Genomic DNA, 24,403 nt, shown 5'->3' with positions numbered 1-24,403 from the left:
TTCTCAAAAAATATTTAGGTGACGACTCTGAAATCTGGCAATGTAGTCTATTTTTGACATCTTTGATTCAAAACTAATTTTTTGAAAAGGTTTTCCGCATTTGGACTCTTTTGTGTCTATCCATTTCACATTGCACTTGTGAAATCAGATTCAAAACCATGGGAGTTCAAACTGTAGGGTTATTGTATCCGAGGAGACTAAACCCCTCTGAGGATTACGAAAAGCAAGCTACAGTTTCTGGTGACTTTGCTGGGGATTTAGAGAACTTGACTTGAAATTCATGATGTGAATTTTTATCTACACTTATATGTTCCTTGCATTGCACTTGCATTGTTACTTTAAGTCACTATATTTTCCATCTACTATTCCTGGATGGTTTGCCGGAGGCTTGCCCAAAAGCTTGCCAAAAGACTGACCGGTCGTGGGCTTTGCCATGTTAGAAACACAACCCTTGGATCTGGATTACCGTAGTACCACTTGATCCACCTTTCACTTCTCAGTGTTAGGTGTGAGATGTACATTATGTGATCTTGCCGAGGTACTCCTTTTGACCATTTGGCCTAGCTGCATATAGTAAAGCCATAGTGACTTTTCCAAATTAAGACATGATGCTCACCTTTATACACGATTGTGTGAAACTACTTGCTTGCATAGTGAAACCCTAGATCATGTCAAAATCTAGGACATGGTAACCTTACCCCCTTCATAGGGGTGTTTTGGTTCTTTTACCTGGTATGTATTTTTATAGTGAAACTGTACAGGAACGCATCATATCAGTGGTACAAAAGTTGATCAATAGTTTTGGGGGGTAGAGATCAGTGAGAAATGCAATTGTGATTATATATGTTATGATTTGGGCTGAAGTGCTGTTCAATTGTTGATTATTTTCTTTATTTTCTTTTACTAGGCAGTTTACAATCATAGCTTTAGAAAGATGCAATATCCCCCAAGTTGTGTGGACTCGCTCTGGCAGACTTTACAAAACTCAAGACCTTATTTGTGGACAACCAGTGTTAGTCTCGCTTCCACCGGTTGTTCAATGAAGAAGGAACGAGTAGTTAGTAGCACCAGTATAGAACGCTCAACAAACACCTGTTCGTTCCTACCCGTTTAGCTCATCAGTATCTAGTTTACCCAGACCAGTAATGGCACAAAGTGTAAAAGAAATTGTTACCATGATGGTAGCATTCCAAAGAACCATGGATACCGTGAATTAAAGGATGGCTGTACAGGATGAAATTATCGCTGATTTACGACACTCATCTGGGGCATCAGCATCTATCGTACATCCAGTCCCAGCTGCCCAACCAAATCCTAATCCACCACCACCAATTGAAAACCCACAGGTCCCGGATCCTCAGGAGATGTTCGCACCGGCTCCAGCTTACAGGCCTTTGGCCTAGCCTCACAGGGGACTCTTTCCATTTGACATCAATGATATTGAGCCAGCTATGATCAAAATTGCCAGGCTAAAGAAAGTGCTGAAAAAGTCCCAAGGCTTCAATTTCATTTCGGATATTGAAGACGGGTATAGTAAGGCTTTGGTCTGATTACCAGAGAAGTTCAAGATGCCCCACATCAATAGATTCGATGTGAGTGGGGATCTGATTGTGCATGTTCACCTATTTTCAGATGTACTGAAGCCGATGGGCCTGTCGACTCAAAAACTGTCGTTGTTCGAAAGAACTCTGTCTGACGTAGCGGCCATTTGGTATGCTAAACTGGAGGATTCTACCAAGCAGAATTTGGAGGAGTTGTCTGAGGGGTTTGTCAACCAATATTCATATAACACTCAGATAGAGGTAACCATCAGTGAGCTAGAAGTAACTACCTAAAACCCCAAAAAACCTTTCATCGACTTTGTCGCCAGATGGAGGGCAAAGGCAGCCAAGATGACAAGTAGGCCCTCGGAAAGGGAGCAAGTGTGGCTGGTGGTCTAGAATCTTGAGCCAGATGTGTTGCAAAAAATGATAGTAGCACCATTTTCCACGTTCGCTTCTCTACATGAGTTAGGGATCTAGATTGAAAGTGCATTTAAGAAAGGTATCATCCATAGAACTAGTGAACCTGCAAGAGGGTCGTTCACCAGGAAAACCAATGCTAGCTGTAGTACTATTCCTTGGCTAGCAGATGTTAACACTATCACCGCAGCAGCCAACATGGCCGATCCCTTTACCAATACAACTTCACAACCTACCGGCCTATACCAAAACCAAAGAACTTTTACCCCCCTTCACATAAGCCTAGCCCTTGCTCTCAAACTATTAATGGAAAAGGGACACCTCAAACCCCTTGACCTTCGACCTCTCCCCGACCCACTCCCACCTAGACACGATCCTACCTAGTACTGATCCTACCTAGTACTGCATCTTCCATCAATAGCATGGTTACCCTCTAGATCATTGCTATTGCCTACGTCATGAGATCCAAGATCTTATTGACAATAAAATTATCGCTTCATCCTTAGCTTCACCCACAAAACCCAATGTAACCACCAACCCACTCCTTGCCCACTATCAAGTCCCACTGCCCATAAATATTAACCTAATCTGTACACTACCACCCACCTTTAACCCCATCGTATATATCATCCCATCCCATCTACCTAAACCAAAGGTGGTTATTCCAGAAAGCACGGACATGTGCATGATGGACATAACACCCACAACCCAACCAGGGCCTGTGGTGGTGGAGGCGAAGGAAAAGAAAAATGCACTAGAGACAGGGTTGTCTGATACCTACGTGATACAGAAAAGGGTTTCACTCATAAAAGAACATGACCCCACCCTGTACATTGTGGCTGTTGACCAGCCAAAGCCTATAGTCATATTGCCGAATTCCCTGAGCATCAATGCCATTGTGGAAGATGGGCTAGTGCAAAATCAGAATGATTGGTCTGAGCAAGGCCTTAATGACCTGATAAAGTTACAAGAGGACCTGGCTACCTAGAGGGAGATCTGGAGAACTTTTACTTCTTTGAAGAAGAAGACGTGGGCAGTGTACAGATTGGGTGGTGGGATCCAAGACAACCCGAAACTAGCAATGGGTGGTTGAGTGAAGAGGAATCAAAGACGAAGGAGCAGGCAGAGAAGACTGTGAAAGGAGAGGAAGTTGGTGATAGCAGTAACATTGAGGTCATGTTTACGACTGAGGCCATACCTAGAACTAACAAAGAACGAGAGTCGGAATAATTCCAACGCGAAAGAATAGAGAAAATCCAAAGGATGATAGCCCTGGAGTAGGGAAAAGCAGAGGCTAAGTCGACAGCAAACAGTGTCCAAAACACGGGGAAGCCTGAATGGGAACCCAGTGACATGAAAAGCATGCCAAGAAAGCTCGAGAAGTACCAGAACGCAGAAACTGAAATTGTTATAGAAGATGAGTGGTATGATGACGGGGGGCGTAATGTAAACATGCTCCAGGTAGAACCTGATAATGGCTTGGCCATGGCAGCGGAAGAGTGGTGGGAAGACAATGATCTGAGCCATCCATATACTAACGAAGGGTGGAGAGCTGACGCCCCTGATGATATGTGGTATACAGATAAGATCAACCACATGACCCAAAGTAGTCAGTATTTCAAACCTTCGGCATTAGATCAGCTGGAATCCTCTGGAAAAGAGGCTGAGAAATCAAAAGAGCAGAACGTTGAGGAAGACCTGGTCTTGAAATAGCTCAAGAAGATTCAGGCAGACACATCAATTTAGGGGCTACTGATGGCTTCCCAGGAGCACATGCAAGTGCTACTAGAGGCCATGAACAGAACAAAGCTGGCCATCAACATCACCATTGACCAAATGGTGTCGTTGGTCACCTTTGGGGACGTTACGCCGTTGATATCCTTTATAGATAAAGAGTTGTCACCTGAGGGTGCGAACCACAAGAGACCCCTATACGTTATGCTGGATAGCCGAAAGAAATGAATCTCGGTGGTACTAGTGGACATCGGCTCGGCGATTAATGTATGTCCGGCAAGGACTGCCTATGCCATAGCTTTGAAGCCAGCTGATTTCATACCCACAACTTAAGCTGTTCGAGCCTATGACAACGCCAGTTGAGACGTCATGGGGACTTTTAAGAGCCAAATACTAATAGGCCCGTCCGAGCATGAGGTGAAATTCCATGTTATGGACGTACTGGTAACCTTCAACCTACTCCTGGAAAGGCCTTGGCTACATTAGATGAGGACAGTGTCATCAATGGTCCACCAGTTGGTAAAATACTCATTTAGAGGTGGGATTGCTACTGTTTACAGCAATTTTGTGATCCATCCTCCCCAGGGAACTACCACACCTTTGCTAGAAATCATACACGGGGAAGAGGACACGTTCCTCTCCAATTTCTCCTTAGCAGAGGCCCGTTTGGTCCAAGCTATCATGGCGGAAGACGACAGGAACTACATGAGCACGCAATCCATCTACATGATGAACAAACAAGGGCATATTCCTGGATCAGGACTGGGCAGGAGTGGCATGCAAGAAGGTACTGTGGCCAAAGAGATGAGTCATAACCCCCATGCTTTTAGGTTGTGGTACAAACATGTTCCTGAAGATTGGAAAAGGAAGGGAGATAAGATATGTGGGAGACTTAAAACAAAGAGGATTTGGAGACAATATGAATTAGTCCACAAGCTAATTCAGGAAACCCTAAACGGATGCTTTGTTCGCCAATGGGAAGATTTCCTATATTGTAGATTTCCAGAGCTTTGGTTTGACTGGGAAACAAAGACAAGGTACCTGGGGTTCGAGATCTTCGGGCACCAATTACTAGAAGAGAATGATGAGCAGAAGGACTTGAGCAGTAGTATAGAATAAGGCAAGACTACAAGCTTGGACTTCGACGAAGAAAAGCTGTTGGGGAAAGCGCTGGCTGACCTACTATTAAGTTCTAATGCTGGGACTGAGCCCGTCAACTTGGGGGATAGTGTTACTATCTTTATGATCGGGGATAAACCAGCAACGAATTTCACTAGTCTCATTGTCGATGCATCTGAGGCTCCATGCCTACTCTGGCAATTTGAGAAGGGCACCATCAGTAGTTCTGAATCGGATAATGAGTCTGGATTTGATTCCACAGAGTCTGTGGAGTCGGGATCAGATTCCAGTTCTAAGGGGTCTAAGTCTGGTATTTTCGGGGGTGGTAACTCGGATACCAAAGTCCTGTCTAGGTCTTCATTCAGCTTTTCTTTTGAGTTAACTATGACCAAAGATTCGAACTTTTTGAATGGAAATGCTGTAGATTTCACTTACTTCTCTGTGCCTTTGGTTTATTGTACTAATCTTGATTTTCAAAATTTTGACTTAAACGAAGAGGAAAAAATTCCTCGGGCTTTAAAAACCTTGGTTAATCGAGAGGAGGAGAGGTGTGTAAAGCCTTGTACAGATGAATTCATTGCCATTAATGTGGATACTGTGGAGGATCCCCACTTGGTCCAGATTGGGTCCACGTTCGGAGGAACGCGAGCTTTTAATCGCTTTATTAAAAGATTTCAAAGATATTTTCACGTGGTCCTATGAAGACATGCCTAGAATTGATCCAGAGATTTACAGCACCGGATCCCTCTTATCCTTGCAGCTCGACCAGTCAAACAGAAACTGTGCAGAGTCCGTCCAAATTGGGCGTTAAAAATTAAGGAGGAGGTCACCAAATAGATTGATGTGGGTTTTTTAATGGTATCTGAGTACCTAACTTGGCTTGCTAATATCGTCCCGGTTCCAAAGAAGGATGGCAGCATCAGAGTTTGCGTCGACTTTCAAGATCTGAACAGAGCTAGTCCGAAGGATGACTTTGCATTCCCGCACATCGACGAGTTGGTAGATTTCACTGTTGGCCATGCCTTATTTTCGTTTGTGGATGGGTTTTCTAAGCATAATCAAATTCCGATGGCACCAAAGGATAGAGAAAAGATTGCTTTCACTACGCCGTGCGACACCTACTACTACTGAGTCATGCCTTTTGGGTTGAAAAACATTGGGGCTACCTATCAGAGGGCTGGGACCACGATCTTGCCGGACATGATCCACAAAGAAGTTGAGGTGTATGTAGATGACATGATTGTCAAGTCTAACGAGCGAGACGGCCACTATATAGCACTGGAAAAATTCTTTAAGCGGAGCAGAGAGTATAGACTGAGGTTAAATCCACAGAAATGCACATTTGGAGTGACTGCAGGAAAAATGCTGGGATTTCTAATCACACAAAGGGGATTGAAGTAGACCCTTCCAAAATTAAGGTCATCTTAGAAATTCCACCACCGAGGGCTAAAAAGGGGGTGCGCGACTTTCTGGGTAAAGTGCAATTCATAAGATGGTTTATCTCAAAATTAGCATTGACTTGTGGACCACTGTTTGGTCTGTTGAAGAAAGGGAAGAAATTCCGATGGGATGATCGATGTCAGTTGGCCTTCGAACAGGTCAAGTAGTACTTACAGAATCCACCTATATTGTCACCACCAGAACCGGGGAAGTTGCTAATCCTGTACCTGTCGATGACAAATTTGACCATGAGGTGCGTGCTTGCTCAATAATCAAAGGCTAAAGTCGAAAAGGCCATCTATAATTTGAGCAGAAGATGCTGGACTACGAAACCCGCTATATTCCCCTCGAAAAAGCTTGCTTAGCCTTGGTATGGGCTACCAGGAAATTGAGACACTACTTGTTAGCTCACTCAGTAATTCTGATTTCAAGATTAGATCTTATCAGATATCTCTTTGAGAAACCAGCACTTAAGGGTAGGCTAGCTCGTTGGTTGCTTCTTCTCTTTGAATTTCATCTCAAGTATGTCACGTGCAAATCAGTTAAAGGGAGAGCGGTAACGGAATTCTTGGCGGACCACCCAGTAGAAGGAGAAGAGGCGGTAGAGTATCTATTCCTAGATGAAGACATTCTGCAGTTAGAAGAGGAAACATGGACAATGTACTTTGACGAAGTGGCTAATTAGTGTGGTTATGGGATAAGTGTGTTGCTTATAGCACCCAATAATTCCCACACACCCTTAGCTTTCAAACTCTGGTTCAAAGTGTCCAATAATGTAGCAGAATACGAGGCATGTATCGCTGGCTTGGAAGCTACCCTAGAACTAACTAAGGGCAATAAGGTTGGACGTCATTGGAAACTCGAACCTCGTTGTTTCTCAAGCTAATGGAGATTGGAAGATCAAGAAAGAGAACATGAAGGCATATCATCAGGCCCTCGATGACCTGATTCCAAGGTTTGAAAAGTTAACATTCACACACCTGCTAAGGGAGAACAACAAGTTTGCTGATGCATTAACAACTTTATCTTCCATGGTAGACATCCCATTTGGAGTCAAAATGCGTCTAATCATAATTGAACAGAAGTACATGCCTGCCTATGAGATCATTGCCGTAATAGATGATGTTCCAGACAAAAACCTCTGGTATTACGACATTTGAAATTTTCTGGAGAAAGATACGTATCCACCAAGGGCGAATGCTAAGGATAAACAGGGAATACGGTGTCTGGCCATCCAATTCATTATTTGCAAAAATAAGTTGTATAGGAGAGGTCATCTGGGAATACACAAGTTCTGTGTTAAAGAAGAAGAATCGAAACGTCTCATGGAGGCCATCCACGGAAGAGAGTGTGGAGCACACATGAATGGTGTGATATTGGCCCAAAAGATCCTCAGACAAGGTTATTATTGGTCAATTATGGAGGAGGATTGTATTGGTTTTGTTCGGTGATGCCACAAATGTCAAATTTATGCCAATCGCATGAATATTATGCCATCAAAGATCTACAACATGACTTCGCCATGGCCTTTCTCAGTTTAGGGAATTGATGTCATCGGGGCAGTCTCGCCAAAAGGTTCGAATGGGCATGAGTTCATTCTGGTAGAGATCGACTATTTCACTAAATGGGTGGAAGCTCAGCCTTACTCTGTGTTGAAGGCGTCACATGTGGCCAAGTTCATTAAGAACAACATCATCGGTAGATATGGGGTGCCAAATGAAATCATCTCGGATAACGGCTCGCATTTCAAGAAAGATGTGGTAGATTTGCTTGAAAAATATAGCGTGGCTTTTCATAAGTCATCAACATATAGACCACAGACCAATGGAGCTGTTGAGGCCGCTAATAAAAATGTCAAGAATATTCTGCGAAAGATGGTTAAGACTTACAAGGACTGGCCAGATAAACTGTCATTTGCACTCTGGGACTACAGAACGTCAATTCGAACATCCACAGAAGCAACTCCTTATTCTCTAGTGTATGGGATGAAAGTTGTTCTGCCAATTGAGATTGAGGAACTTTCGCTGAGAATTATGGCCGAATGTCAGATAGCAAAGGCAAATTGGCAACATAGCAGGTTCGAAGAATTGATGTTGTTTGACGAGAGGAGGTTGAGGGCATTATATCATATCCAAGGGTATTAGCTTAGAATCGCTAGGGCCTTCAACAAGAAAGTCAAATCCAGAAATCTCAAGGAAGGAGATATGGAGCTGAAAGACAACCAAGCCCTCATCTATGACCCTAGGGGCAAGTTCAGACCCAATTAGACTGGTCCTTACATTATCAAATCTATTTGGTCAGGGGGAGCGATTATTCTCATGGATCTAGATGGCTTAGAGTTTTGCAGCTGATCAACATAGACAAGTTGAAGAAATATTATCCTTGATAGGCTCGCTAGGCTGAAAACCTGAAAGGGCGACCTAAGCAAAAGTTAGAGCATAAAAAATTAGAAATAAAGAAAAACCAAGCTCGCAAGACTAAAAACCCGAAAGGGCGGCTTTGGCAAAAGTTAGAGCGCAAAGGAAGAGAGTTAACACTCGAACGAACTTGAACATAACTACGTAAGGCTTGATTCCCATCTTTTGGATACGTAGGCAACTTCATTCCGAAGTTTAGCCACAATCATCTCCAACTCAACTGTCCTGTCCATTTATTTGATTGGTCCATCTTTTTCCTATCATCTTTTAGCTTGGTTGTGTTATCTCTATTTGGCAGAAAGGGTTAGTTGCAAGATAAAACAGTGATGGTGAATGCAGTGCTGAATAGTTATGAGCTTTTGATTCAGGGTTGTACATCTTAAGGACTGATTCTATGTGTGTCAGGTAGTGACCGTTTCCGAAAATTGATTTGAAAAGTTTTAATGAAATTGATTTTTCTCAAAATTTTACCTTTTACAACTTAGACCATTCTTTAGACCAAAAAGGAGAAGTTTTAGTCCTCACAGCTTTAATTCCATTAATTTTAACACAAATACATTCTCCAACTCTCTGATTAAATCAAAGTTGCTTTTACATCGTAAAAACTTGAAAAGAAAAGATAAAGGAATAAAACTGGGGGCACAATAAGTCAGGTGGTCCTATGTCTCTTGCTCGCGCTTGTGGACATCTCTGCTGCCAAAGTTGGCCCAACATGTTCCTCATCCTCGAGCCAAGCAAAGCACTCTCCAAAAAGGACGTAACTAAAGCTAGAGACAAGGGGCAGAAGTTCTCTCGTCCTCCAAGTAGTGAGGTATCGAGTCAGGTGCGAACCACAAGCGGGAAATGGAGCCGGGTATTTCAACCCTTCCTCCGAACAGGTCTGATCATGTCCAAACTGGCGTCTGAACCTGAATGGAAAATGGAAAATAGAACACACAATGTGTAAGGCCAATCAACTGTAATCTCAACTGTCAGGACATGTTGTAGCTCATCTCAGTCAAGTTAAGCTAGGGACAACGCCAAGCTGTGTCAGCCACAAATAGGGATGACAATTTAAACCCGGCCCAACGGGGACCCAATCTCCCGACCCTGATTAGAACGATTTTTTCCCGAAAATTATCCCTATAGGGCCAGGATGGTATTAAAAATTGAATCCCCGACAGTTTTCAGGCTAAAGACGGGGATAGGTTTCCCGGCCCCGACCCTGGTCCGAATTATCTCGAAAAAAATCCCCGAATATTCCCCATATATATATGTTTGAGTCTGCCTCTCTCACTCACTTACATTCATATTCTCTCAGCCTCTCTCTCTCTCTCTCTTTGTGCGCAACTGCTACTCCTTATGGCGTCAACCGATCTCCCATCTCCTCCAGCTGATCTCCCTCCTCCTTTTTCTCCTCCTCCTCCGGCCGATCTCCCTCCTCCTCTTCCTCCTCCTCCACTGTCTTCGGCCGATCTCCCTCCTCTTATCATCGCCGACCTACTCTCCATCCCCGCCAATCATCAGAGTTCTGTCGCTCTTCGCCATCATCAGAGTTCTGTTGCTCCTCTTCTCTCTATCACCATTGATCTCCTCAGATCTGTTAAGGAATATTTATTTTTTATTTTTTATTTGGTGATGATGTTGTTGATGATGAATATATATGCACATTGCTCAGATTTATTTTTTGTTGAATATATGTTGTTATGGTTTTTTTTTTTATTATTATTTTGGCCAAGGAATTTTTTAGGTCGGGGAAACCGAATTCCCGTTAGGGGCGGGGACGGGGGTAGTGATAGGCTCCCCATCGAGGTCGGGGATGGGAAAATTTCTACCATCGGGGATCGGGGACGGGGAGTGTGATCCCTGGCCCTGCCCCGACCCGTTGCCATTCCTAGCCACAGATCTGCTGCATATCCAATCACACCACAGTCCCTTCATGAGGAAGTCTACCAGCCATGGACGGAAGAAGTAGGCTCGGGCTGAATACTCGAGACAAGGGTCCACCACCTTAAGCTTATCCATTAGCCATACCTGGAAATGGATGAAAAATAAGAGAGATTAAAGAATAGAGAGATGTATGTTGAGGGAAAAGTAAGAAAAGGGCATCAAGTGAAAATGGAGAGTGAGTGCCGAGTGATGTGAGTATCATAAATAAAATGGGTGGGAAACAATACTTGAAGAAGCAGTGGACTCCCTGCAAACCGAGTAGTCTCTCGCCTATGGAAAGCGTCCAAACCCATCAAAGTGTCGACAGTGCCAAACCAATGCAACTCTTACCCTCTTTCAGGCATTGGGCCACTTTAATCAACCTAATGCTAGCTCCACCATAACTAGGGGCAAGAAGGAAGTGCGCAAGTAAGCATAAGCAGAGGGCATGTTGACGATAACCTAGCCAGAGAAGGTCACAACTGTCTCCAATACCCAAAAAGCGATGAATCAAGCCGAGAATGTCTACCTTCCCGTCGTGGGCCAAAGATCGAGCCTTATGCAAAGTAAGCCCACACATCCGTTCCAAAGCCTTTGCATGGCCAAAGCGGGGCTGGGGCATAATTTCCTCATCACACCCAGACTCTATGAAAACTCGAAATTCTTCGAATGTAAGGCACATTTCTTGGACCTTGAAGCGAAATACGTATGTAACCAGGTTCCAACATCGAACAGCAGCATGGAGGAACGGAAAACAAAGCAAAGTACGGCTTAAAGAACGATTATACCGAAACAACAAAAATTCGCCTTTTCCGAGCCGTCCAAAGTGGCTATCCAGTCTCAAAGCCTATTGTTGAGTAAAATCTCCATCTTGAGAGCAATATATCAAAGACTTGCTATTCTGCCAGAAAAACAGCATGAGAACACCATTTATAGAGTTTGAGAAAATGGAGTGCATGACAGCTGGATCACACCCACCGACATGCTTTTTGGGCCTAGTCGTGCCTCATTGAGGCCCGATCGTGTCTATTTGGACCCGGTCAGGTCTAAATGTTGGCCCAGACAATGCAGATGCAGAAAAGGACAGGTCCTTACTTTGGTTCACAGTGGCTGTGTGTTAAGTTTTGCATTGTTTGCATTAATTATTTTTTTATCATTTTTAGGTTTTTTCATTTCGATTTTCTGTTATCGAGTTATATTTTGCATTTTGTCCTGTTATGGGTTTGTTATCTGATTCAAGACTAAAATCAAAAGTGAGCATCTAGTTTCAAAGTCATATTTTGTTATGTAAGAATTTGCCATTCATCACATAATACACAAGAGAAACCATCCAAAATCTTTCTTTTCATAAACTGGTGGGTCTAATCCCGATCATTGTTTTACAAAAACAAAGCAAAAGAAAAGTCTTCAAACACAAAACAAAAGGGTCTATCTGAAGCTATATAGCTCCTAACTACAAAGCAAAAAAGTAAACAAAAAGTGAAACCAACCCATCCTGGCCCTCTTAATCCTCGGTTGGGGAGGAGGTGCATCATTATCTTCACTAGCACTGCTGGACAAGAGGTCAATATCATCCCCCTCATCCTTGGGGGTCGTGTACTCATCAAAAGTGGCCTCAGAAGAAGACAAGCGCTGTCTCACTCTGCCTTTCCCATGATCAACCCATCATCTACCTTTCACCAGGCCCCGTCTCCCTCTCCTTCTCCCAGCGAGAAGAGGTCCTACAGGTGCATCTAGCGCCGACTCAAGCTAAAAAGAGTACATATATCAAAATAACTTCAACAGGATTATGGGCAAGTTTGTAACAACTATGGACAAAGTGTACCTCGACCTTGTGAGTAACCAGAGCAGTCTGCCTCCTCTGCACCATGAAAAGTAGTTGGTCAACCGTCCAAAGGAGGTCATCAACATTCCCTACAGGCACCTGCAAAAGAGAGCAGACTTAAGAATGTGGAACAAAGAAATAATAAAGCACAGTGGGCAGAAATAAAAGCATAGTGGGCAGAAATATAAAGAAGTATGTACCTGCTCGACGCCGGGAGCAACCACCAACCTACGATCCCTCTCCTCAATATGCTCGATCACCCTGTTCGGTCGCATGTATACGACCTTGGTAGGAATCACAAGAAGCCCATGAATGGGAGCTGTAGGAGGAACATTTCTAGCAGTGGCGACAGCAGCCTCAGGAAGTGCACGAACCACACTCCTAGTAAGAGGGGCCATCACTTGAGTCTATAAGAATGCAATGAAGTCGCCGGCCCGTTGATACCAGTCACTGTCCTCTCCCTACATAATGTGATCAATCAGGGGCACGTTGCAGAGGTTATCAGTGATCCTCATGCCTAAAGGAGGGGGATGTGGAACATCAAGATCAACTCAGCGCTGAGTCTGGCGAATGAAATGCTCTCTCAAATGCTATGCCCTGCCGAAGGGACCCTCGAACAGAATCCGCATGGTGGAGGCCTCGCATGCAGCAACATAGGCTGTCCTCGATGCTTGAGGAATGCTTGCCCAGGGGAGCCAGTCAATCTGCGAGAGGAAGATGCAAGTCAAGTGTCAAATATCAAGGGCTGAACAATATGGAAACAGCAGTATAGAAATAGTAAAAATAGTAAAAGATAAAGGCTAGTATCAAGTTTTGTTACCCTCTCCTCGGTGATAGTGTCAAAGAAGCAGCGGAAGTAAAGGAAGCCATGATCTACGCACTAGCGCCGCTCGAATCGGGAGTTGTAGTACCGGAAGCAGGGTACAGACAACTCGATTGGCCACACTAGGACTGGGGCAAGAGAAGTGAAATATGTGTAAACCCACAGCTACAAAAAGAAAACAAGGCAAGGAACCAAATGAACAAATGAAGTACATATAAATGGAAAATGTAGAGCAAGTGTGAGGTGTACCTCCCAAACTCTCCAGTAACTGCCAAGTGAATCTGCCTTTCAGCAGGATACGAAGCTCATATAGCAGTATAGGGTGGCCAGGCTGGTGTCACCCCAGTCATACTCTACCACCCGTGGTAGGTGCACCAGTGCCCCCAAGATGTATAGCCCCACGATATTTTCCCTATTTACAAACAGGGTAGTACCGAAGAGATATATGAGGAATCCGTAGGTGTACTGGCCAATCTCCTCAGAGGTTGCTAGCTGAAGGCTGGAGAAGTAGTCCAAGAACCAGCTGTAGTGTATCATCCCGTGGTCGGTAGTGTTTGGGATCGCCTCAAGAAGATGAAACTGTGCAGCCTTCCACTGTGCCATGTCAGGATCGGATGGGATTGAGTCGCCAACCCCTACCCGTAAGCCTGTGGGCATCGAAAAGTCATACGGGGTCAGAGTCAGCTCCCCAATCAATGAGAAGTGGAAAAAGTCAATGGTGTCCCACTATCTCTCCACTAGGGCCCCACATAGCAGTGGCTCAACCCTTATCTATATAAGTCCGAAGCAGAAAGACCCGAAGCCAACAGCATCAACTAGTGTGTGGACCTATGGGGGGAGCCTCTCATACCAATGTTGGGAGCCAGAAATAGTCCCGTAGCCACCTATCCTCCTAGCTATCACCTGTCACGTTAGAATGTTGTCAATATTTGCATATAAAGGATTTACTTACAAGATTCAAACTATATTCAAAACAAAGGGAAATATTATTTATTGTAGAGGCATCGGTAGACAAGTGCTCTACGAGCTCTCGTAACAGGACCTCCTCATCAATTCCGTGAATGAGGCCCTCCAATCTCAGACTACTGCTGGGGGTCAAGGCGTGTGTGCGTGATTGGTAGGTGGCCGTGTCAAAAGGTCTATCAGCAAAAGAAAACAGTTCGGGCTTAGGAACAAGAGAGAGAACATCCTCGGCCTCCATGTCCTTACCAAGGACGACACCAATACCCACAACAGGGTCTGGAATGGGAACCCTGTTACTAGCCATGTGGGAAAAATGAGAAATGTATGAGAAAAAGTGAGTGGGTGAGTGAGATTGAGTGAAAAATCCCAAAAACCCTAAGTATAAGCCCTAGGAGAGAAAAAAGATTGAAAGAATAGGAAAATCAAAGGGGAAAAGGGAAAAGCTTGGGCAAACACGTAAGTAACCAAGAAAAACAAAGGAAAATCCTAAAACTCAACCAAATCAAGTTTTAATCGCTTCAAAATATAGAGGGATGGAAGAGTTTTCAAAGAAAAATCTGTGAGGGTTGTTGGGTATCGCAAGTGAGATGGAAATCTAGAGAGAAGAGAAGTTTAGAGAGAGAGGGAGTGATTTCTAGTGAGAGCGGGGACGGAATAAGGGTTTGGGTGTGTTTAAATCAACCGCGGGCTGTGGTTTTACCGTACTGCCCTTGGCCGCTGTCGTGGCCCAGCCGTGCCTCTTTAGACCCGGCCATGTTTCATTTAGGCTTTAGGCTCGGCCAACCCCAAGTGCAACACAGTTTACTGTCTTGTTTTAATTTCAAAGAATAGGCCCGAGCTAAAAAAAAAAAAACAGAAGCAAGGACGAAAGAAAAGAGAAAAATAGAAAAGCAAAAAAGAAATCAAAAAAGAATAGAAGAAATAAGAATAGAGAAACAGAGAAGGATTTTGTTTGTTTGTTTGTTTTTTTTTCTTTTTTGGTTAATTTCATAAATTGTTCCAAAATTGCATTCAGTTCTTTATATCTTTTATCAAAGTTACGTTACTTCCACAATGGGCCCATTTTCAAAAGAAAATCGATGAATTTGATTCCATATTTGAGCATTGCTTTGATTTGCTTAACTCATGCTTAAACTTTGTACCTTGAATTGGGATTATCTCTTTGAGTTTCATTCTCCGAGGCCTTCTTGGGATGGGATAACCTCGTTGTATCGAGTTCCAACGAGTTGTTTACTCTTTCGTTGATTCGATTGCCTCCTCTCGCGTGAGACGCATTAGGTTGTGATTTTTATTGGTTAAAAACATCAGGTGCACCTGGTGTTCACACCATCTTTCCTCCTTTCGCGTGAGACACGCTCGAAGTTGATTTACTCGATCAAAAAATTAGGTGCGCCTGGTGTTCATGCCATCTTTTCTCCTTTCACGTGAGACACACTTGGAGTTGATTTACTCAGTTAAAAACATCAGGTGTGCCTGGTGTTCACACCATCTTTTCTCCTTTTGCATGAGACGCTCTCGGAGTTGATTTACTCGGTTAAAAACATTAGGTGCTCTTGGTGTTCACACCATCTTTTCTCCTTTCGCATGAGACGCCCTCGAAGTTGATTTACTCAGTTAAAAACATCATGTGCGCCTGGTGTTCACAACATCTTTTCTCCTTTCGCGTGAGACGCGTTCAAAGTTGTTTTACCTAGTTAAAAACATCAGGTGTGCTTGTTGTTCACACCGCCCTCCATCCTCTCTGCATGAGACGTAGTTTGGAATAGAGCTTTTCCCCTCTCTACGTAAGACGTAGTTTGGCTTGCATTTTCGTTAACCCTCTCTACGTAAGACGTAGGTTGGCTTATATTTTCTTACATCCTTTCTACGTGAGACGTAGTTCGGTTTGTATCTTTCATCCTCCTCTCACGTGAGACGTGTTTGGAGTTTTTGTTTGCTTACTTTTTCCATGTGCAACATGGTTGGATTTATTATGATTTAACCTTGAGGCTTATTTCATTCTTATGCCGTCATCTTGTCATATTTATTATCTCATTGCATGGTTTTGCATGCTCATGAGTTTTCAAAAGTAACCGGCTTTGCACAGCGTGTTAGTCCAACTCGCAAAATGCATCGCATTTATGTCATTGTGTATTTTACTCCTGAACTACGCAGGTTTGATTCCTTGCAAAGGGATACGTAGGCAACCCTTGAGTTTCCATTTGTTTCCTTGCCCGAGTCTTACGGCCTTGTCAATTGGGTCGTCTTTGGGCTTTGACATTCACTCATGTCATTTCATGACTTTGTGCTTTGTCAAAAAGGGGCAATTGTAGACATCCCATTGTTGATCGCCCGCAAGACTTGAGCCCTTTATTCTGAGCACTCGATGATGAACGTTACACATTGTCAATGGTTTGAATTCTCAATGAAGGAATCAAAATTTGAGCTCTAAACAATCCCAACCTTCTATACCCACATTGTTTTTGCCTTAGAAATCCATTTTTGAGCACTGTGCCAACCTACATTGGGCCTGAAACAACGGAACAAGTAGATCACATTGGGGCTCGACCGTGTCTATTAGAGCCCGACTGTGCCTTTTGGGCGATAAACATTGTTTTGGGTAGAAATCCGCTAGCTGTCTATTTTTGAAGATATTTATGATCTATTTAGCTTAAATTCTATAAATACGAGCTGATGCCTCTGTGTTGGGGGTTAGAAAAATTACAAAAAACCAAAAGCACCTTTGAGAGCTCCTTCTTCCTTTGCAAGGTAACTTTGTGTTCTTATATCATCCTTGAACCATATACATACACCATATACACCCTTAGAGCTTATGCTTGGAGCCTTGGTTGTGACATTAAAACCATAATTCAACCTTGAGAGCACTCTAGGATCAAGTTTGGCTTACAACCAAAGCTTTCTCTTTTCAAGAGGTATAAGCTTGCCACCTTCTTCCTTGCTTTCATTTCAATCTTTTTCTATCTTTTCCTTATGTTTTCATACTATTTTGGATCCATTCCAAGTGCTGAAACTTGGGGTTAAAAAGCTACCAAAGGTAGATAGGCTTGACATCCTTTCTTACACCTTATCCTATAGCTCATATCTTTTGTTGTCCCACTCTTTTATTTTATTTTTTTTGGTTTACATACTAATTTTCAGAGTTTAAAAGGGCTACAAAGTATGGTTTAGAAGTCCCAAAAGTGGAGGAGTTAGCCACCCCTTCTTAGTCTTGCTTACTAGTTTTGTATCTCTTTGTTTTTACCTAACTTTTGTGCTTTCTTAAACATGGTTTTAGCTACTATTTTTTTACATTTTAGGGTTGTTTTAATTCATTTAATTAGTTTATGCTTTGCATACTTTGCTTGTTGTGTTGTAAGTCCTCATGGCTTCGGTTGTTTAGGCCTTAGACATCGAGCCATTTGAGTTGATAGCCTTCTTTACCTTTCTTTTCATGTAAGAGTCCCATTTTTGTAATAATCAACTTCACATAATCATCTCTGCACCCTCCCTCCTTTCTTGATGTTCTTTGTTTGAGAGTCATTTCAAACAAGTGTTGTTTAAGACATGCGAAAGAGACCCCTCAATGCTTAATGGTTTAATCTTTTCGGAGGTTCATTACCAAGGCATCACATCTTTTTCATGTCAAGAACAACTTCTTATTTGACACTTCCTTCCATTTAGTGGACTTAATTCTCATTTTTGGACAAAATGATTAAGTAATGGAAAGGTAAGTTAAAAAAGGCTAATAAAATCGGCTTAAAATCGATTAAATTGACTTAAAGAAGATTAATAAAATTGGTTGGATTCGGTTAGACGTTATCTTGAGTCCATCGCATCAAGAGTCATCACATATTAAATTCATGATGTTTGATATGTGTTTACTTCCCTCCTTGAACTAACATCATGATTGGAGGGAGGGTTGGTATGTCTTTTTTTGCATTAATTAATTCTTTTTGTCCAAACTGTGTCTAAATCCATCACGCAATCAATTTTCAATCATTGATGGTTTTAGAACCAAATCCGTTCTTCTCTTAAGTTTCTCTATGAAAGAGAAGAGCAGAAGGGACAAACATGGCTTAGAAAGGCTCTGTCTGCACTGTTTTACCTCAAAGCACAAAAATGTTTTTCTACAAGAAAATAGGGCACAACCGAACTTGTTTAGACCCGATCGGGCCTCATTAGGGGCCGGTCGGGATCCAATGTTTGGTAAAGAAGAGTTCTTTTGTCAAAAACAGGAGGCAGTGTGTAGATCGCCCCAGAACTCTGCTCCGCGCGTGAGGGCGCAAATCATTTGTTCTTTAGCTGCTACAGTTCGGACTCGTGTCACGGTGCTGAATCTAATCTCACAAAGTGCAATGCGAGACCGATAAATCACCAAAGAGTTCAAATCCGACAAATCGTTTTGGAAAACTGATTTTTATAAGAAGTACCAAACATGGACTGCTTTGCCAAATACAGAGTCACCACCTAAATGTTTTATTTTGAGAAAATTTAGGAAACCTTGACTCGTGCCTAAGGCCACGTGTCCGTCATCACCAAAGTTGCCTCAATTTGGGAACTTGGGTACGAGAGGGGAAGGTCATGTAATGAGCACCCCCGCTCGCCCGATCAAAGATCGGCCTTTACTAACATGATATTTGGTTTTTGAAAACACATGTGTTCTTATTTCGGTTATTAACCTAGAATTACTATGTGATGCGCGCAACATACAAGTATAGACTAGATCGCCTAAGTTGGAACAAAACATTTCATGTTTACTTGTTTGAAAATGGTTTGAAGTTTGCTACTCGCAAGTAGGCTAAGTCGTAGATTTTGATGAATTTTTCCAATTCAAGCAATCCAACCTTCACCCATAGGCATTCAAGCAGTTATATCCGTTAAACAGTTAGCCTCATGGCAAGCATGCTAAACATGGCAACACTTACACACATGCAAGGATGCTAAAGCATAAACACTCACAGTGTACTTCAAGGCAAAACAGAGAACTAGTTAGAAATCATGCATGATCCTAGTTCATGTTAAGATGGCTAATGCAACACATGCAAAAATGCAACTAAGATAGGCTCGGCTATTCTTAAGATGGCATATGAAATGCAACTTGATAACATGCTGTTGAACACGTATTCAAGTAAATGTATTGAAATACAATGTAGTTAGTATGATGCGCCGAGCCCGGTGGATGCAAAACAGATGAATGGATGCACGCATGCAAGCATAAGGTATGCTAAATGAAACATGCCCTAAAACTAACCATCGTAAGCGGTTAAGTAAAAAGGAGAAAGAAATGGATTGGAAGACATGCATCACACACACACGCACGCTTATTACAACAGTTGGCCCTTTCGACGGAGGGTCCGAATAAGAAGCTAACTAGTTAATCTAAGCTAATTAAACTAATTATTACATCACAAAACTAATTAACTAACAAGTTAACTAATTAAGTACAAAATGAAGCTAATTAACTAATCAAGTTAACTAACTAGTTATTACAACACAAATAAGCAGCTAAACGCATTAACTACTTAAATACAGAACCAAAGCATAAGCTAGCTAAAGAAAGTAGTAAAGAGAAGTCCTCGGGATGAGGAGTGCATGCATGCTCGGTCGCCTCGTTCGAAAATCCATCGCGATGCCCCGATTTGCCTCTGTTTGCAACTGTTCTCAGAACCTTACACCAAACTCCAGAAAGCTTCTAACTCACCTTGGGGACCCTCAGAAGGGTCGCCGACCAGTTGTTGATGCACTCTTCCAGCTTGCTGCAAATAGAGAACAAGAAAGGGCACAACAATGTATTTGCAATGTATGTGTGTACAACCACCCTCCCTATCATTTCATAAGCTCAAGGGAGTGTGGTTCTCGACCCTCGGGCCACCAATCACGCATCTCGATGCATGATGACCGAGAAGCCAAATTGCACAATTCAATATGAAATGAATGCACACATAAACACATAAAGCCTTGAACTCTACCATGCTTGATCAAGAGCGTCGGCGACCAAGAATTGAGGCACGTTTCATCACTTCAAGTATGAAACGTCCCTCGTTTCTCGTGTTTGGACTAGCACCTAATCCAAACACAATGCAAGCAACAATATGGCATACTCAATGCAATGTAACATGGCATATACAATGCAATCAACAACATGGCATACACAACGCAATGTAACATGAGCACGCTATCAATGCTAATGGCATGCATACTCAATGCAAAGCAACATAAGCAACCTATTGATACTAATGGCATGCATACACAATGCAATGCAACATAAGCAACCTATCAATGCTAATGTCATGCATACTCAATGCAAAGCAACATAAGCATGCAAATAACATGAAAACAAACATGCTCAATGGACTTAAACCAAAAATGGACAGACCTCAGTCATGCACAAATCAGTGGCCATAATGATGAAACTAAGGCATATAGTGACAAATGTGGAAGTGTAACAACACTATAAGCTATGAAATTAAGCAAGAAATGATGCCAAATCATTCAAACAGTATAAGCATGGCATGCTAGGGTCCTTAAGGCATAAGGCTAGCAAAGAGGACTATACAAAGGGACATGCAACACATGGCACAAATGCATGAACCAACCATGGACAGAGCTTAATTAGGTCTAAACAAAGACCAAAGCATGCTAAGATGAGGGCTCAAGGACCTAGGCAAGATGGCATACATGCTAGGCCACAAACAAGGCAACAATGCATAACACTTAAAGGCATTCAAAGCATGAAACAAGTGGGAACATGACGATGCTACATGCTCTGAAATAACATATGAAATGATGCCAAATCATGTACATGATACAAATGAAGCATGCTATGGTACCCAAAGCTTGAAACAAGCAAGGCACTTGCACTATAACTATGCAATACATGAAGCATATCGCAAAGGCAATCCAAAACAGTCCTAGAGCATGTCAAAATGAGTCTAAAACATGCATGGAAAGAAGCCAAAACAAGCTAGCATGAAGGGCATAAGGCATGATGCATACAAGGCCAAAAGGGAAGATTACACTACACCTACCAAGACCAAGCATGAGACGACTTTGCCAACAAAAATCAGAGTTATATCATGACAAAATAACCCCAAAAACACACTGAAATGATAGCTCGCAAGCTTAGGCATGAAGGTATACGCAATGACTCATTCTTAAGGCATAAAAGACCAACCCTTCAAAGCATGGAAAGAGTAACAGATGTGAGTGCATGAACATGAAACATGAACTGAAATTACATCTATACTATATATTAAGCAAAATGGAGTTTTTAACCCCAAGCCTTATGGGAACTCCAATCTCCTAATCTAAATTTTCTGATTTTTTGATTTTTTTTTTAAAAAAAACCTTAGCATTTATTAACTTCTCTCAACCCCCAAGTTTTACCCTCAAAATAACACTTTAATGCATTAAGAACAAGAATAAAAAAAATTTCTTGAAAAGTCCAACACATATGATTATTATCAAAATATTAAAATTTAATATAATATAATAAAAAAAAAGAAGACATTTAATTCCTTGAAAAGTTCAACACATATGATTATTATCAAAATATTAAACTTTAATATAATACAAAAAAAGGAAAAAAAAAAAGAAGACATTTAAAAAAAAAAGACATTTAAAAAAAAAAGACATTTAAAAATTACAATTCACATATATAGATAATTGTAAATATATTAAGAAAAAAGGAGTTTCTAAACCCTAAGCCTTGTGGGAGCTCCAATCTCTCAATCTTAATTTTCTAAATTTTTTATTTAAAAAAAAAACTCAGCATTTATTGATTTGGTCAAAATTTTCTGATCAGCATTTATTAATTTTTTCCAATCCACATGCCTGCATTTATTGATTTGGTCAAAATCCCTGATTAGCATTTAAAATCCTCACATACAAATAATTATAGATACAGCCCGTGCATAGTTACTGCAATAGTCTTTTTAATTTCTTTTGTACACTATGGTTAGTCTAAATTTTTTATTTAAAAAAAAAACCTCAGCATTTATTGATTTGGCCAAAATCCCCTGATCAACATTTATTAACTTTTTCCAATCCACATGCCTGCATTTATTGATTTGGTCAAAGTCTCTGATTAGCATTTAAAATCCCCTCGTACAAATAATTATAGATACAGTCCGTGCATAGTTACTGCAGTAGCCTTTCTAATTTCTCTTGTACACTATGGTTAGTGATAAGATCGTTAAATTATTTTTATAAAAAATCTTTAAAAAAACATAATTTATATATTAAAAAAAATTAAAACAAATATAAATATCTATAATTATCCCGTGCATAGCACGGGTGATGGGTTAGTATTTATAAAGGAAAAAGGAGTTTCTGACCCTCAATATATCTCTACTATATATTAAGCAAAAGAGAGTTTTTAACCCCCAAGGCCTGTGGGAGTTTTAATATCCTAATCTGAATTTTCTAAATTTTTTATTTAAAAAAAAAACTCAACATTATTGATTTGGTCAAAATTTCCTGATTAGCATTTATTAACTTTTTCCAATCCATATGTCTTTCCACATGTCTGTATTTATTGATTTGGTCAAAATCCTCATATCAGTATTTAAAATCCCCTCATACAAATAATCATAGATACAATCCGTATATAGTTACTGCAGTACTCTTTTCAACTTCTCCCATACACTGTGCTTAGTGATAAGATTGTTAAATTATTTTTATAAAAAATCTTAAAAAACATAATTTATATATTAAAAAAAATCTAAAACAAATATAAATATTTACAATTATCTCGTGCATAACACCGGTGATGGGCTAGTATTATATAAGGAAAAGGGAGTTTTTAACCAATTAGCCTTGTGGGAGTTTCAATATCCCAATCTTAATTTTCTAATTTTTTTAATTTAAAAAAATAATAATCTCAGCATTTATTGACTTCTCCCAATCTACAAGTCTTTTGACTTCTCTCATAGTTATTGTAGCATCCTTTTCAACTTCTCCCATACACTATAGTTAGTGATGAGATTATTAAATTATTTTTATAAAAAATCTAAAAATAATAATTTGTATATTAAAAAAAATCTAAAACAAACATAAATATCTATATCTATTTATATATTACATAAGAAAAAGGCTTGTGAGAGTTCCAAACTCTCATTCCACAATTTTTAATTTTTGTGATTTTAAAAATATTTAAAAATAATTTTATTGGCTAACAAAGTAATTATAGATTTAAAAAAATAAATAAAAAATCACCTAAAATTTTGAATTACAAGTTCCTACAATCTCCCCCCCCCCCCAAAAAAAAAAAAATATTTCTCTCTTTCCTAAATCCCATCTCATAATAAAGTAACTATACATTAAAAAAAATAAATAAATTTACAAATCTCATCTCATAACAAAGTAATTATATATTTAAAAAAAAACATATAGATTAAAAAGAAAGTAAAACCACAATTGCTAATTTTTGTAATTTTAAAAATAGTACTGTTAGCTAACAAAATAACTATAGATAAAAAAAAAAACTAAAATTGCTAATTTTTGTAATTTTAAAAAGATTTAAAAATAATACTATTGACTAACAAAGTAATTATAGATTTTAAAAAAAATGAATTACAAGTTTCTAAAATCTCTCTCCTAATATTTGTCTCTTCTCTAAATCGCATAATCTATCTATACTATATATTATACTAAAGTGACTTTTCATTTTAAAGGCCCTAAATGTTTCAAAACCTTAAATCTAATTTTTTAAAAAGAACATAAATCTCATACAATCTTCTCTCTCCTAAAATAAATCTAATGAAAAGAAAATTCTCTTACCTCCCATAAAATATATATTATTAAAATGTTTTACAACTGGAAGAATCTATATAAACCTAAAATTAAGCCTAACATAAAATAAAAATTAAACCTTATATCTAGATTCTCTCTCTATTCCATAACTAAATACAATTTTATTCCCAAATAAATTTAAACATGTCTATACTATATATAATTTTTTAGAAAAATCTCATAATTTATTATTTTTAATAATGATTTCATGATTTATAATTTAGGAAAGAAAAGATGAAAAAAAATTATTCTTATGCATTCTTTTTCTAACCAATTCTTTCTTCCATAAAAAAATCTTAGCCATCATACATTACACTTTATCCAAGCCATTCATGTCTTGCTCGCCTTATAAATATTATATTCATGGAATAATGAAACTCATTATTTTTTAACTTTATTTTTATGAGACAAATTAGAGGTTAGTTTATGTTTAATCTGTTCT

This window comes from Camellia sinensis, chromosome 8 (genome assembly GCF_055761805.1).
Source record: "Camellia sinensis isolate YWXY chromosome 8, ASM5576180v1, whole genome shotgun sequence".
NCBI classification, from domain to species: domain Eukaryota; kingdom Viridiplantae; phylum Streptophyta; class Magnoliopsida; order Ericales; family Theaceae; genus Camellia; species Camellia sinensis.
This window is presented reverse-complemented; position numbering follows the sequence as displayed.